This window comes from Cervus canadensis, chromosome 17 (genome assembly GCF_019320065.1).
Source record: "Cervus canadensis isolate Bull #8, Minnesota chromosome 17, ASM1932006v1, whole genome shotgun sequence".
In the NCBI taxonomy this organism is placed as follows: domain Eukaryota; kingdom Metazoa; phylum Chordata; class Mammalia; order Artiodactyla; family Cervidae; genus Cervus; species Cervus canadensis.
The window spans coordinates 10,828,395-10,835,611 of NC_057402.1; positions in this window are offsets into that span (position 1 = coordinate 10,828,395).

The following is a 7,217-nucleotide window of genomic DNA, read 5'->3' on the forward strand; positions in this document are numbered from 1 at the left end:
GCTGATGTAATTTTCTGGTTTCGATCCTTGTCCTGGGGTTATGTGATATGTGGAAGCACCATGAAAGGTCTATGGAAACATCATTATTTTTGTAAACTTTTGTCAGTTTGAAATTATTTCTAAGTAAAAACTTTAAAAAGAAGGAATCTTCCAAGTCAAAACACAACAGAAAGATGTATTTAAAGTGCTGGGGTTGGGGGATGTCATATCTCTCAAAAAGCAAAAAAATGAACAAAAAAAAACATCCTTCAAAATTTAAGACAAAATAAAGGGATTTTTCAGAGAAATAAGAGCTGAGGAAACTTAGCACCTTCACTAAAGAAAAATTTTAAGTAGTTCTTTACAGAGAAATAAGATGCTTCTAGATGGAAACTAGGACGGACACAAAAGAAGGAAGAGCACTGGAAAGAGTACATGTGGACAAAGAAAAAATATTTTAAAAAACATTTAAAGGATAACTAACTGTTTAAAACAAAAAGAGTTATCGATTTACTGCTTTTCAACTCCAAATTCTCCCTTCATTGCTGCTCTACAAAAACTGATCTGGACCTTTTAGATCAGGGTTGGGACCTTTTATTCAGCCCTGCTGCTGCTGCTGCTGCTAAGTCGCTTCAGTCCTATCCGACTCTGTGCGACCCCATAGACGGCAGCCCACCAGGCTCCCCTGTCCCAGGGATTCTCCAGGCAAGAACACTGGAGTGGGTTGCCATTTCCTTCTCCAGTGCATGCATGAAAGTGAAAAGTGAAAGTGAAGTCGCTCAGTCGTGTCTGACTCTTAGTGACCCCATGGACTGCAGCCTACCAGGCTCCTCCGTCCATGGGATTTTCCAGGCAAGAGTACTTGAGTGGGGTGCCATTGCCTTCTCCTATTCAGCCCTAGGCATCATATTAAGCTTTGTTAGTAGAGGTCACTAGAGAAAGATTGCAAGAGGAAGAGACCTTACTCTCACAGTTCAGGGCAGAAAACAGCAAATGAGATAAAGGAGAATCAAATGGATAGATACATAAATTATATAGATGATAGATAGATAAATAATAGATGATACATAGATAATTAGATGATAGATACAGGATGCTGGGAAAGATTGAAGGCAGAAGGAGAAGAGGAGGACGAGATGGTTGGATGGCATCAACAACTCAATGGACATGAGATTGAGCAAGCTCAAGGAGATGGTGAAGGACAGGGAAGTCTCTGGGGTTGCAAAGAGTCGGACACCACTGAGCGACTGACACCATATACCTTGAAAGAAAAGAATTGAGGGATACTTTGGTGACTCAGAAGGTAAAGAATCTGCCTGTAATACAGGAGACACTGGGTTGGTTCCCTGAGTTGGGAAAATCCCCTGGAAAGGGGAATGGTACCCACTCCATTATTCTTGCCTGGAAAATTTCATGAACAGAGGAGCCTGGCAGGCTACAGTTCATGGAGTCATAGAGAGTTGGACATGACTGAGTGACTTTCATTTTCTTTAAATATACATATTTGAACGCCTTTCTGAATCAGTATCTTTTTCTTGGAGTATAATTGCCTTAGAATGTTGTGTTAGTTTCTGCTATACAACCAAGTGAATCAACTAACTATGAAAGTTCGCTCAGGCGTGTCCGACTCTTTGCGACCCCATGGACTCTACAGTCCATGGACTTCTCCAGGCCAGAATACTGGTGTGGGTAACCTTTCCCTTCTCCAACAGATCTTCCCAACCCAGGGATTGAATCCAGATCTCCTGCATTACAGGCGGATTCTTTGCCAGCTGAGCCCCAAGCAAATCAACTATATGCATACATATATACCCTTTCTCTTGACCCTCCCACCCACCCCCACCGCCCCCCATCCCACCCCTCAAGGTCGTCACAGAGCACCGAGCTGAGCTCCTTGTGCTATTTAGCAGCTTCCCACTAGCTCTCTATTTTTCACAGGGTGAAAATGCCAGTCTATTCTCTCAGTTCCTCCCACCCTCCCCTTCCCCCAGCTCTGCGCCCACATGTCTGTTCTCTATGCCTGTGTCTCGGTACTTGCCCTGCAATTAGGCTCGTCTGTACTATTTTTCTAAATTCCATATATATGTGTAAAGTCAGCACCTTAATAAGAAAACACCAAATGCATTTCCACTAAGATTGAGAGTAAGACAAGGCTACTCCTTATATTCATTACCATTTCACATTGTCCTGGGGGTGTTAGACTATGCAGTTAGACAAGAGAGAGCAGAGACATAGAATTGTAAACTCTATTTGCAGATGACATGTCATGTACTTGCATAACCTTAGCAAATCAATGGTAAAACAAACTCAATATTTCAGCAAGATACCAGAATACAGAGTTAACACGCAAAAGCAATGCCTTAATATACACAAACAACAACGAATTAAAACACAAAATGGAAGAGAAAACCCAAAAACAATCAAGAAGATATAGCACTTAGAAATAAACAAGAAATGTGCAGAATTGATATAGAGAAAATTATAAAATATTCCTTAAAGATGCAAAATTAGACTTGAGCAAATGCAAAGATATTCCTCATTGAATAAGATGTTCAACCTCATCTAGATGTCAGTTTTCCCTCAGTTATCAATTTAATTGTACTCCAGTAAGACTACTAGCAGATGTTTTTTCTGGAGACAGACAAAATGATGCCAAAGTCCATAGAGAAGAATAAACCTTCTAGAGTAGTCAGGAAAACACAGAAAAGAGAAAAGATGTGGGGGGCAGGGGGTGGAGGATAGGGGACTGGCCCAATCAGATGTTAACTCAGACTGCACAGACACTGTAATTAAATCTATGGTACTGGAATATGAATAAATAGGCAGACCAATGAAATAGGTTAAATAGTCTAGCAATACAAATGCAAATGGAAATTTAATATTTGATAAATAAAGACTTTTAAGTAAATAGTATTGGGACAACTGAATAGCCATTTGAAAAATGAAAAAGATACAATTAGACTCATTCTTCACACATAAGAATAAACTGAGAATCAGAGACCTAAATGAAAAATAAAAAAGAACAATATATAAGTACAAGAAGAAAACATGGGTAAATTTCTCTGTAATTTAGGTATAACAAAAGGCCTTCCCTACCATGACTCAAAGTCTGGATGAAATTTTTTAAAGGATTGAGAAATTTGACCATATAAAATATTTCTAATTGCTTGGTCAAAAACTTCGTAAGCAAAGTCAACAGAAGTGAAAATCTGAGAGAAGATATTTACAAGATATGTCACTGATAAAGAGCTAATATCCTTAATATGTGGTGTTTCAACATATGAAAATAAATTCAGCCTCATTGATAAGAAAGATGAAAATTAAAACTACATTGAGATGCCATTTCCTATTCATCAGATTGGCAAAAATCTGAGAGCTTTACAGGACACTCTGCCAGTTGTACGGAAACAGTCATTTTTATACGTTGCTAGTGTAAATGCCAGTGGGTCCTTGTTAAAAAAAAGGATAAACTAGAAACTAATTAAATGGTTACCTGCAAGGGAGGGAGAAGGACAGAGTGGAAGAAATTGGAGGGTAAGGAATAGCACTTCTCTTCATTGACCTTTTTATATGGTTTAGACTTTTAGAATAATGTTAATATTCTGTATATTCAAAAATAAAATTAAATGAACAAACGAGGAAAGCCCTAAAACTAAGTGAAAAGAAAACAAGTGAATTCAAACATATTTCAAACAGATAATATAACTACATTAAAGGGGAGAAAAAGAATCAGTCCAAGGAACTTTTCAACATAATAGTTGGACAATATGCTTCATCACGTACTAGCAGGTGCAAGTTGTGTATACTCATGTCTGTGCACACACGGACTGCCTTATGATGAACCACTGGAGATGATAAGGTAATCCTAAGAACAAGAGTGTTCTCTTCTGCAAATAGTATCAAATTCTCAAATCCAAGACATTTAATATGACTACAATACCTGAAGCTACTATATATAAAGAGAAGAGAATAGTAAAACATGTAGAAAATGTTTTAAAACTAGTGAACCTGGGTAAAGGGTTACAGAAGTTCTTTGCAACTACTCTTGTAATTTTAAAGTTTGAAATTATTTAAAGATAATTTTTTAAATTAAAAACTGAAACAAATGAATAATGAACCCCAGCACAAAACAAAAAGGAAAAAGACATGACCTCCCAGGTAGAAGGACCGTCTTAGTGAAAACCTGTTGTCACATTAGGTGGCTGTACTGGTTAGCTGCCTTGGAATCCAGAGGTCTGGGTTCAAATTCAAGCTCTGTGTTCTTGAACAAGTTTACTGACCTCTCTGATCATCTGTTTCTTTATACTAAGGAAAACTTACTACCGTGTCCCTCTGACTCAGATGTCCTTTTCTCTGAACCAAAGAGAAAGCCCATCTCAAGGGAAGAAAGCTAGGTTAGTTAACTTGTCATGCTAGGCAGATGCAGGTGCTATCCAGTCAAGCCCCTATTTACCCGGAAGTTATCCCCACCATGCTGATCACAGTAGCGCACTTGCCTGGACCATCAGCTTTCTGGCACGGAGGACAGAGGATGAATCTGCCATCTTGTTAGGTGTCACTGGAGCCAGGGGAGCTAGGGTAGAGGCAGCCTGGAGCAGGAGCAGGGAGTCAGAAGGCCAGTGCGGAGGGAGAGAGGCCGCCTGGCAAACAGAGAACCATTTGCCCCACACGTGTGTGTCGCAAGGATTTCTGAAGCTTTTTGTTTTCTATCTCTGCACCCCACACTCGCCCAAGCTTTCCTCTTGATCTGATCCACGCTGAGCAGACTAACTGCGGTTCTCTGGTTCCTGAAGCCTGATTCTGCCAATACCTGGCTCTGGTTGCTTTTCAGACATTCAGCCCCTTGGGTCCTAGGACAAGTTTGCTTTAGAAGCCCCTGGATCTCACCCTTCAGGGTGGCTCCTGGAAGCAGTGTGCTGCCTGCCTACCGAGCTGTTCCGTGAAGGATTGTACTGTCTCCTCTGAGTTGATTCTGATCACCACACACCTTCCCATCAGATGTTTCCCAATCTCTCTCTGCAAAGGCTGGTGACGAGCTGAAATGAAATGCAGATGGGAAGTCAGATGGCCTGGCTGTATTCCGGCACCACCACAGGCAGGAAGAGCCTTAATGAGTATTGTAATGCATTTTCTGGTCTCCCCTGGTGTCTCTACCAGACAGGAAAGAATCTACCTGCAATGCAAGAGACCCAGGTGCAATCCCTGGGTGGAGAAGGGAATGGCTACCCACCCCAATATTTTTACCTGCAGAATCCTATAGACTGAGGAACCTGTGGGCTACAGTCCATGGGGTCACAAAGTCAGACACCACTGAGTGACTAATATTGACCTCCCCGCCGCCCCCCCGCCCCCCAGCATCTTCTCCTCTGTCAAGTAAGTCCAAATCCAGGATCTGGGCTTACTGCTGAGGTTCTTTCTGGCTCTGAAATTATACAACAAATACCATTCATTAGCTCTTCCTACCAAGTAGCAAGCTCTTTACAGGCACTGCTTCATTTAAGCCTCACCACAATCCTAACAGCTCAACCCTGGGAGTCCCACTTTACAGATCAGGAAACTGAGGCAAGAAGAGGTTAAGGAGCTTGTTCAGGGCCACACAGCTGGTGAAAGAGCTCACAGTTACAGGGGCAAGTGTTGACCTTGACCTGCTGGGAGCAGTGCAGGGCTCATCCTTGCTGAAGTTGGAGAACTTCCGGGCCACCCTTCCTGGGGGTCGGGACCCACCACCTTAGAAGCAATGTTGCCTACAGACTTCCTGGTTCCTGGGTACTGCTGAGATATTCATGGGTCAGGGGCACAGTTTTGGCTACTTTATGGAGAAGGAAAAGCAAGTTCACAGAAGTTAGGTTACGTTTCTAAGGTCCAGCAGTCAGGAATTGAGAAGACTTGAGATTCAAGCCCAGGGTGTCTGACAGAGGCCTTTACACTCTTCTCAATACATTCTGTTGTCTTCCTTATAAAGATCTGCTTCTGAAATTCCCGCAGAAGTTTTAAGAGACTCCCAAATGGTCAAATGCTCCATGATGACTTTTATGGCACGTCTGAATCCCCTGTGAGCGCTGTGCTCCACACCCTCCACACCCGCCATGCTCACGAGTTCCTCCCAGGCATTTGCCCCAAGCAGAAACCCCCTCACTCCCAGCAGGAAGCAGCCCCTGCCTCCTGGTCTCCAGCTGCCCCTCAGCTGCAGAACTCCAGGGGCCGGAAGGAGAGGCTGGCTCCTGGCTGAGCCCAGAACCCTGGCCCAGCCTCATCTGCCCGCACCCTTCACTTCGACCTCTTCAGGCCGCCACTCTCCACAGAGCAGGTACTTCCCCAGAGGAACACTCTGGAAACTTGCTGGGGCACTTCTGACTTCCACAACCATCTGGAGCAGTGCTATTGAGTTTCCGTGAGTGCGGGCCAGACATGCCAGATACACTGGAAACACACAGGCCTGTCCTCCACGATGAAGTGGTGTCACGTGACTGCAATGTCCCACTGCAAGTCCATGTGGGTGGACCATTGGAAAAACCCACTTATAAATGATCTGAACCTAGACTCTCACAGGGCCACAGGTATTTCAACTCAGCTAAAAACGCCATCCCCCCCCACCATCAATTTTTAGTTCCCATGGAATTTTCTATGAAAATAAATCAGAGGAAGATGTATATTTTTGTTTTTGGGGAACTGAACGTGACTCACCATTGCAGAAAACCGCATCACTGGTAGTGATCATGGCTGTGGTGTGGAAGGGCCAATGCAAGAGGTGTGCAGCAGAGAGCTCTCTCACCTGGCCCCACATCTGACAGTATCACTGCCGCTTCTAGTGTAGTCATGGCAGAGCATTTACATACTAAAAGAAGCATTATGTTCTTATGGTTTCCTTTTCCCCTCCATATTATAAAGCATTATTATTATTTTTTAAATTCTGTGGGTAGATTCCATTAACTACAAATTTCACTTCAGAATGGTAAAGGGTGCATAAAATATTTATATTATAAAAAAGAGTCTAACAGTCTGAGAGTTTTTGTCTTAAAGGGTCTACATCAGCCTTGACTTTGGGTGTTTGAGGATTTTAGTCTTACGAGTCCATCGACCCGGTGAAGCAGAGAGCTGACCTTGAAATAGACTCTATATGGCTGGTGGTGATTAAAGGGTCTGTCTCTCCCACTGAGGGGGCTTCCCAGGTGGCAGAGTGGTAGATAATCTGCCTGCCAATGCAGGAGATGGGAGAGACGTGGGTTCAATCTCTGGGT